The sequence below is a fragment of the Sapajus apella genome, unplaced genomic scaffold (genome assembly GCF_009761245.1).
Source record: "Sapajus apella isolate SASKATOON/1434 unplaced genomic scaffold, GSC_monkey_1.0 scaffold54, whole genome shotgun sequence".
Lineage (NCBI taxonomy): Eukaryota > Metazoa > Chordata > Mammalia > Primates > Cebidae > Sapajus > Sapajus apella.
In genome coordinates this window covers 14,962,885-14,972,803 of record NW_022436994.1, presented here as the reverse complement: position 1 = coordinate 14,972,803, position 9,919 = coordinate 14,962,885, and the positions used below count along the sequence as shown (strand labels likewise).

General features: G+C 36.7%; 1 protein-coding gene across 5 annotated transcripts in view; it reads left to right on the top strand.

Annotated features, from left to right (window-relative positions):
- Window positions 1-9,919, top strand: part of POU6F2 (POU class 6 homeobox 2) — a 469,840-nt gene that overhangs the window by 48,112 nt on the left and 411,809 nt on the right. The window contains exon 2 of one of the 5 annotated variants that reach the window (XM_032244452.1): window positions 2,477-2,537. The exons of the other annotated variants lie outside the window; for them this stretch is intronic. The gene's annotated coding sequence lies outside the window, so the exon portion shown is untranslated. The remainder of the gene's footprint in view (window positions 1-2,476; window positions 2,538-9,919) is intronic. 5 annotated transcript variants of the gene reach the window in all.

Sequence of the window (9,919 nt, the reverse complement as noted above, 5' to 3'; positions counted from 1 at the left end):
TGAACTTAATTTAGTTTGAACTTCAAGGGTTTTAATTTAGTAAAAGAAGATGAGAGGAAATAAGTTGAAATCACCGTTGACCCGTGACAGAAAACAGAGTTCACACCCTCTGCCACAGGTTCTGGCAGCCTTTTGCATTCAAATAAACATTTTTTAAAGAAAGAGCTAATTGAGTATATTTGTAATAACATAAGTCACTAGTACAGCTGTACCGAGATCTAAATTTATTTGCCCATATAGGAAAAATGCCCCCTGAAGAATAAGAGGCATGCGGGAGAGGAGGGGCATGCTGAGAACAGGTGGAGGCTTTGCCTACAGGATGCGGGACATTCACAAGGAGTACAGGCTCTCTCTGTCTGTGATGATGGGTCTTTGTATGTAGGGCCCAGATGTAGTATTTTGGTTGACGTTATCATCCTTATCCCTGATCTTCTTTCAATCATCTCTAGACTTTTGTGCAGCAGGAATGATTAGAGTTCTTAGCCAAACTGTTTTGAATTTATTTATTTAATTATAACAGTACACAAACAACTCAGAAATAAGCTACCGAAAATAACTTTTTAGAATATGTTTCCATTGGGTCGAACCATCAATCTCAGGAATCAGAAATACTATGCAAACCCCTGAAAAGTATGGAAAGAATGGTTTAATTATAATTAATTGTCATGAATGATGCCATTTTCATTTAGTCTACATAATACTAAATACAAAATTTAACTTTTAAGGCAGGATGTTTTTTTCTTTGCTTTATCAGTGACTCTATAAGACATATGCCATTTAAAAATGAGATGAAGGGGAAGTTTCAAAAAATTTTAGTTATGATTCTTAGTTTACAGAATAAGTTTATTTGTGAAAGGAAGAGAATGCTTAAGTTTTCTCTGGGGAGTTGGGGAGAGGTAGCATGGGGAGAAATGGCAGATATAGGTGATGGGGAGGAAGTCAGCAAATCACACTGCCATGTGTGTACCTATGCAACAATCTTGTATGTTCTTCACATGTACCCCAAAACCTAAAATGCAATAAAAAATAAAATAAAATAAAAAATCTTATGTCTTACATTACAAGAAGGAATATTTAGTAAATGGAAAAATACATTTGATGCATATGAATTTATATGTCATTTTATATTTGGCATATTTTACATGAAATTTGAGCCTCTTATATTTATCATTTCATTTAACTGATAGTGTCCCAGTATTTTAACTTGTAGGTCCATGGTGAGATGAAAGAGTACCTCTTATAATTATTATTATTTTAAACCTTTATTTCAGGTTCAGGGGTACAATTTGCTATATAGGTAAATTGCATGTCACGGGGGTTTTATATACTGATTACTTAATTACCCTGATATAAAGCATACTCTTATTGATTATGATTTTGAAATCTTTCTTACATAATCCTTATTCGAAAAATGAATTTGAGAGGCTCAGTTGCTGTTTAAAGACCCTGAGGCCTTTTGGGCAGGGTGCATTAAGACTTCCAGTGAGATGCTTCTTCCTACGAAATCACTTTTCCCTCAGATGAGGATACTGAGGTAATGGAAAAACCCTTAATCTCCAAAGCATCCCTGAATGTGCCACCCTGAAAATTAACCTCATTCATCCCTTTCCCCCACCTTCATTTTTTTTCTTTTTTGAGACCTCAGAAAAATTGAGCACATAAATTAAAGTGTCCCCTTAGCTGTTCTAACTTATGCAGCCAGCATTCACTCAGCAGCACCCTGGTCTCAGAGACCTTGGCAACATCACAGGGGTCATATTTTTACCCAAACTCTTCATGAGCCATTTTTTCAACATCTTAGGCCAAAACTGGCTTTTCTATGATTTCAGAGATGAAGCCTGTCTTCTTTTTTGTCTTAATTTTTTTTTTGAAAAGGCATTTATTGTGACTATTCTGAGAAAAATCTCACTTTCTAGTAACGTTTGCATTCTCCTTTGTGTCTCCAGCAATGTATTAGGCAGATAAAGAGGTACAGGATCTTACTCTGTATTTATATGTTTTCATTTTTTATTGGGAGACACCCTGTCCACACTTTCAGTATCACAGATCAAGTCATGTTTGTTGATATTTTTCAAAAACAGGCTAGTTCTAAGGAGAGGTTTTGGTTGACTTGCTCTTCGGAGAGGTTCTTTGCACCATTGTCCTGATTGTTCGGCGGTACCATTGGTGGAAGTTAGGATACTTTTCTAGTTGTCTGAAGGCCAAGGGTCAATAAAACATCCCCCGCATCATTTACCACCCCACGTTAGTTAAAGCAAACAAGAAACATGCAATAAGCTATTTTCCAAAAATCTCCCCAAATTCAAATACGTAGTAGGTTTATGTTGATGGTCTTGAAGAAGGTAATCTACTCAAGGGACCAGTTGAATGAATGTGTGTTGGTCACAGACCAGTAGCAGCTGTAGCTTAACTGAGCATTCAAAAATTAAGAAATAGAATGGTTTGCCAACCCTGGAGTTCCTCTCTTTTTTCATAGGATTATTTCTTCCATTTGTAAGAACAGTCTGGAGGACTTACTCTGTCCCACCAACATACGGGTACAAGATCAAATTTTTTTTGACATGCCCTTTTCTTTGGTATACTATACTTTTCCATCATTTATGTCACCTAGTTTCCATTGTATATTAAAATTTGGATTTGTTTCAAAGGAAAATTGAACTGCCTGCTTCTAAGAAATTTAAACACTCCTATGAACATTTAAGGCCTCTATTCTTAAAAGAATATGGTAACTTTATTTTGCTTAGAATAAATGTATTTGAATCACAAAAGCTTTAAGTTAGTCTTAAGGATGATTGATAGCAAAGACTGTTTCCGAAGCCCCCACCATAACACACATACAAACGGCATTTAGAGCTCTAAAAATTTAGCCTTAAGACAATTTGAATCTTGAGGAAATGTCTTCTCATTTTTCAATCTGTCTTGACTTTATTATAACCTTGGAATTAAGTGTGGGGTTCATTCTTTCTTGTGCATCCCTTTGAAAACCTCCTTAGTAATGCTGCTAACTGCTGAAACTTTTGCCTTATCATCCATACCCACTTTAGTTTTTGCTGACACCTTACTTAACTCTTACATTTTTATATTTAAATCTTGGCCAGTGTAGAATATGTCCCACTGGAAGTAACGGTACCTGGCTGACTTTAGTTGTATCTTTGTGATTTGTCTCAGGCATATGAGACAAATCTTACTCCTTTCTCTCCTTCTGTAGACAGGGAATATTAGGTCACCACAGAGACAAAGAAGGGGAAACCGTGGGTGCTTAATGATGAGGGAAGACAAAACTGCTTAGGAAGTGCTCTTTGTTCCCAGGGAAGAAGTCATTTATAAATACATGGATTTAGGGCATGGATTCAAGCCAGTTTGAATTCACATACGTTTTGCTGGACAATTGTATCACAATATTGACTCAAGTCCAGATTAGGACCTCTGGGGTGTCCCTTTCTCTACTAATTTGTAGTTTATTGGTTCCATGATTCCATTACTCTCTATCTGATTTTCTCGACATTTCTCTTCCTATTTTACCACGGTCAAAAGTTTTGTTTGGGACTGGCAGATACAAGAGGCTACAGAATACTGGCATCACATTTAATTTCCTTGATTCTTGGAGACTCATTGTGTTCTCCATAATTTATTAAAAGGAAAAGAATCAATAGTAAAGAAGGCTTATTAGTCCATTTCCATTGAAATCTGACTTTGTCATCTATGTCCTCAGCTGCCTACATCTTTAATTTTATGAAGTACAGGTGAGCTCCTTTATGGATGCATCAACTAATTGAATTCACTTAAAGGAAAAAAAAGAGACTATATTTTTTCTTTACTCCTTCACTATAGACACTCTCCATAATTGCAAAAAGAAAAGAAAGGTACAATAGTGATCCGAAGTAATCCTAATTATTTCAATGGATATTGGAACTCTATCAATTACTCAAATAAGTTAGGAATGGAGGTATGTTGGGTTAAGAATCATCAGCACGTGAGTTGATAGTCCCAAGTAAACAAATGGTTTGCACGTGAGTTGATAGTCCCAAGTAAAACAAATGGTTTGCACGTGAGTTGATAGTCCCAAGTAAAACAAATGGTTTGCACGTGAGTTGATAGTCCCAAGTAAAACAAATGGTTTGAGATGCATGTGGTATCCCGGCTCTGGTCCTGAAATTCTTCTGAATATAGCACCCCGTGAAAGGTATGTCCACAAATTTGCATTTTCAGTTTTTGAGTGATGGTTGAGGGTTTGGTGGAGAGTACGTTTGGAAGTCATTGTATGAAACCAGAAGTTTGATTGGGGCTTGACTTGGTGAGATATCAGATTAGGTATAGAGCTCGAAGCAAAGACTTCAAATCCCTGGTGAATGCACAAGCATTTATTGGGCCAGATTTATAAATGTGTGGTCAGTGTTGAAACTGATAGTTTCCTATGACATAGCCTCTTGGCTTCTTGGATACATACTCTGAAGTATGGGCAGGAAAGGGTGTGGGAGGAACAGAGGAAATTTGTTTTCCATGCCTATCGTTTTATGGAAGTTCCATTTCAATGCCCATTAAGACTATGTAAGTAAGACATCAAAGGAATCAGAAGAAAATGACCAGTTAAAAATGTGAGTGGTCAACCTGTAAAATAGAAAGAAAAAATGAAATGAATGGTGACTCCTGTAATGCTACTCCCTACTGTGGCATACATACTAGTGTTTGTTTACAGCTTCCTGGTTCATGAAAGGATTGTACTTCTCCGCCCTCTAGAAGAGGAACTGTTGGATGAGTTCTGGCCACTGGATTGTGGGGGGAAAGTGATGTATGTCACTGTATAGCCAGGACATTCAATTGGGATGGTGAGACCTTCAGCTGCAGTGATCATGGAAGGATGTGCTGAGATCCATGTCTCTGTCAGCAGGGTCTCTGAGTGACGAGAGTGAACAGAGCCCTGCTGCCAACCCATGTTTGACATGTAGCATGAGCAAGACAAAAATGCTGTTTTCAGTTGCTGAGATTTTGAAGTGAAGTTGTTTGTTACTGCAACATGACCTAGCCTATGCTGACTGTCACATTCATCAACAAATAGTGTAGACCTCAGGCCAGGTTTATTCCCCTTAATGTCAACCTCTTTAGAGGGGCTTACCTTGCACTGTCAATCTCCAGGTGGTAAACAGATCTTATCAGAGACTGCTGGAGGCCCATCAAGATGCTTGCTCGCTCTTTGTTTCACCTTTTCAATTCTATGTGGATGGCTAAGTTGTGCTTTCAGTGCACACTGACCTGTTTTTAATTGAGGCAGAGAGAATAGAAATCTTCTCTTTTGTCTCAGGCTGTCTCTTATGCTGCATCCTCCAATCAGAGGCCCTGCCTTTGGAAGATTTGGAGACACCTGCCAGGACATGAATAACACTGGCAATTTGATCCTCATTGGGCCAGTGATTCTTGAGTGTGTGTTTGTTCTCTGTAAGTTGGATCCCAGAAGGGATAATGGGGGAGTGTTAGGCTTCTTAACATCCCACAAAAGACATCCTCCTTAATTTTATTCTGGTAGAAGCTTTATATTTGTATCATAGGAGTAAAGTTTTAACAAGTTATATTTTGTACATTCTTGTGTTTAACATGACACATTTAATTCAGGAATGCAATTTTTAATTCCACCACCTTTTCATGTAAAAATGGTAAGAAAATACATTGGGAAAAAAATGGAACTCTTAGAAATTTCACTATCTGACCTAGGAATGGGCACCAACACTATAAAGTAGCAAAGACTATTTATGAGAGAAATTTACATGACATTATTCTCTGTCTATAAATATGTCCTCAATGCAAGAAGACCAAGGAGGGGGAAACTCCCTTGTAATACTCATTTAGGGAAGTGAAGGACTGCTTTCCAAACCAAGGCAAGTGCTGTTGCAGTAATGGGGCATCAAACAGGCAAAATTGTATGTGTTGTCAATGGCTACAATGTAATTTTATTGATTTACAATGTTTAAAGTGAAGACATGATTTCTAGCTTATATAAGGTGTCACACTGGAGTAGTTGCACACCAACTGGATTTTATGACCAGAAAAGAATATGTAATGCCCACACAGATTCCTTAGGCTGTCTAGCAATTATGGTTGTTCAGTAATCAAGGAATTATTATTAGCAGCTGTCTTGTTTGAATACTCATAAAAGAACAGATGTTACCTGGTGTGGATTTGGTTTTAGAATACTTGTTTGAATCATCCAAAGGAAAACATCCTCAAGTTGCTAGCTTGGTGTGGTCTCAATCCATTCTGCCTTCTTGGTCCTCAGTTGTCCAGGTTTTCAGGAATCCCATAATGCTCTGTTACATGGAGGCTGCCATACCCCAGGCTGAAGTACAAAAGCATTGCGAAATAACATCTGTCTTTCACCAATGTTCACCAGAGTCCTCAGAAGCAGTGATTCTTACACCCCTGTATCAGAATCGCCAGGTTTCCAGTTCCTGTCTCAGATGCACTGAAGTAGAATCTCCTGGGCATAGGTACTTGAAGGGTGTATTTTGCACGAACACCCTACTAAATTCTTACACACAAGAGTCTAGGAATCTGGAAGTGAAGAAAGAATGTACATAAGTTGTGACCCATTAGAAAATTTTAAAGAATGTATGGGGTCGACTTTCATTACCATTTTATTTTCCATTTATGGAATACCTTTATTCAGAGAAACTAAAAAATCCAGGTTTACATCCTTTTTTTCCAAATGACTTTCATGATGCTTTAAGACACATTACATTTAAGATTTGTTGTACATAATAATACATGTCCAGATATTTCTACTTCCACAGGGATTATAGATGTATTTTATGTAAAGACTCTGTCTGGAGCTTACCCATTCCATTTTTGACAATAAAATGCTTTGAGATATTTTGAGACAATTGTGTTTAATGAAGGAGCAGACCATAGCATTTTCATTTAAAATTAAAAGATGTTAGTTTGCTGAGACCAATACAGATTTATAAAGCGATTTTCAAAATATTGCCACCTCCGTCATGAAATAATAAATGTTTTCTGAGACTGACCAATACTGTGATGTGATTAAATTAGAAATCCATTTCTGTTCTTACAGGTTGTTGTGGTCAACACAGGATGTCATTTCTCACAGGCTAAAAATTGCTGACAGAGCCCATGAATAAGTTGATAAATATGAGCAATTTTTTTGCAGAAAAAATATGCTCAAGTTAGCATACAGAAAGAAAAAAAAGATATTTTTTCCATGTGATGTTTTGTAAGAAGGCTGTGATATTTTTTGTTACTGGTGATTGGCTTAGCCGGGAAACATATTAAAGGGTAATTACCATCAGTCCTCTTTGAAGGCACAAAAGGTGAATTCTTATCTGTGGTCATTCTAGGGGCGTGGTTTTGTTCCTTTCTGAACCCTCACCAGATGCGAATCTTATTTGATCAGTTTTGCAATGCTTCTTCTTAAGACAGACTGGCACAAGGAGTCTGTGGCCTTCTAGGTAGTGACTTCTCTGGGTACACAGGTATCCACCTCATTACAATAATGTTCCTTGAGATTCTTTAAGGCCATCAACCCTGAGGTTATGAAGTAGTACACTCCTCTATCCATTTCCATTCCTCAGAGCAGTAAGCATCATGAATTCGTACCCCGAACCTACATCTTGAACTGAGAAATTATCAGCACCTTGGTCAGCTCTAGGACTTACTGGGTAGGATTCCCACTCCCATCCTTACTTGCCCCAAAGCATGAGAGCTTCCTATACACAAGCCTGTGGCTAACCCAGCCTCATTCATTCCAGGAGTGTTGGGGAAGGAGTTTCCAGCAAGTTATAGTTCTTTATGCTCTCTCACTGCCAAGATTCTAGGCACATTGCCATTCGCAGACTTTATGGCATTTTCCAGTATCTGCCTGTTTGCCATAAACCTTCTTGATCTCTCTGAATTCCCTTTCAGTATTGCTTGTGTTCTTACCCTGGGACTAGGCTCTTCAGCTTTTTTTTTTTTAATCTTTATTGAGGCATAATTTATATGCCATACATTCCCTCTTTGAAAATGTACAGTGTAATGATTTTTGTTAAACTGGTCTACGACCAGTTTTAGATCACTGTCTTCATTCCAGAATGTTTCCTCATTCCCCTCTGTAGCCAGTCTCCACACCTACCCCTACCCCAGGCAACCAAAGATCTGTTTCCTGTCACTACAAATTGACCTTTTCCAGATATTTTATTTATCCATTTTTATTTTCCACTTTAATTTTTATCACATTTTATTTACCCATTCATAGTTGACAGACAGTTGGATCGTTTCCTGTCTTTTGCTATTAAGAGTAATGTGGCTGACACCAGGCACATACAAGTATTTGTACAGACATGTTTTCACTTTTCTTGGGTAAATTCTTAGAAGTGGAATTTGTTGGTCATATTGGTATATTTATGGTTCACCTTTTTGAAAATTGTTAAACAGTTCCCAAGTGGCTGTACCATTTTACATTAGCACCAACAATGTATGACAGGTCTGGTTTCTCCACCTTCTTGCCAAAAATTGATATTATCTATATTTTTTTATTATAACTATTGTAATGGATTTATTGTGGTATCTCGTTGTGGTTTAATTTGCATTTCCCAAATTACTAAAGAAGTAAGCATCCTTTCCTGTGCCTTTTAGCTATTTGTATGTCTCGTTTGGTGAAAATATATTTAAATTTTTTTTCTCATTTTTATATTGAGTTGTCTTATTATTGAATCAAAGGGTTTGTTACATATTCTGGATACAAGCACTTTGTCAGAAACCTGATTTTCAAATATTTCCCCCAATCTGTGACTTGTCTTTTTGTTTTCTTAATAGTTTAATTTGAAGTACAAGAGTTACTTAACAATCTTTTTTAAAAAATGGATTGTGCCTTTATTGCCACATTGAGGATTCCTTATATAACCCAAGGCACGGAGCTTTTCTTCTAGATCACGATGTTGATATTTTCTGCTAGATCAGGATTTTGCAATAGCAGCATTCTTGATATTTTGAGATGGATAATTCTTTGTCCTGGGAGCCTGTCTTGTTCATTCTAGAATACATAGGAGCATCCATGGCCTTTAAGCACTAGATGCGATTAGCACCTGCCTGGCCCCTTCTCACTGGTTATGACAACTGAAAATGTCTCCAAACATTATCAAAGGTCCAGTGGCAAACAAAATCATCCGAATGAGAACCGCTGTTCTAGAAGTTTTATAGTTTAAACTACTAACATTTAGGATTATGGTCTATTTTGAGTTTATTTGTGTGTGTGGCATGAGATAAAGGTCTAAGTTCTTTTTTTCTTTCACATGAATATCCAACTGTCCCAGCATCATCTGTTAACAGACTGTCATTTCCCCCATTAAATTATCTCCACATTTTTGTCAAAAATTAATTGACCAAAATTGTAATTGTTTACTTCTAGAATTTCATTTTGTTCCATTGATCTATATAAGTACACTTATAACAATGCCTCACTGTCTTGATTAGTGTAGCTTTAAAACAAGTTTTGAAACTAGGTAGTTAGTGCAAGTCTTCCAACTTTGTTCTTCTTTTTGGAAATTATTCAGGTTATTCCAGGCTCTCTGGATTTATGTATAAATTTTATATATTGATCAATTTGTCATTTTTCACCAAAAAAAAAACCTATTGAAAATTTTGTAGGAATTGCCTTAAATCTGTATAAATAAAATTAAGGAGAATTGCCATTTTAACACTGTTAAGTTTTCCAATCCATGAAGAGGGAATATGTCTCCACTTATTTCTTTATCTACTTTAATTTCTTTCACTCAGCACTTGTAGCTTTCATTGTATACCTCTTACATTTTGTTAGTTTTATCATTAGTATTTTATCTGATACTATTGTGAATAGAATTGTGTTCTTGGTTGGATTTTCAGATTGTTCATCACTAGTATTTGCAGCTACAATAGATTTTTTATATATTGATCT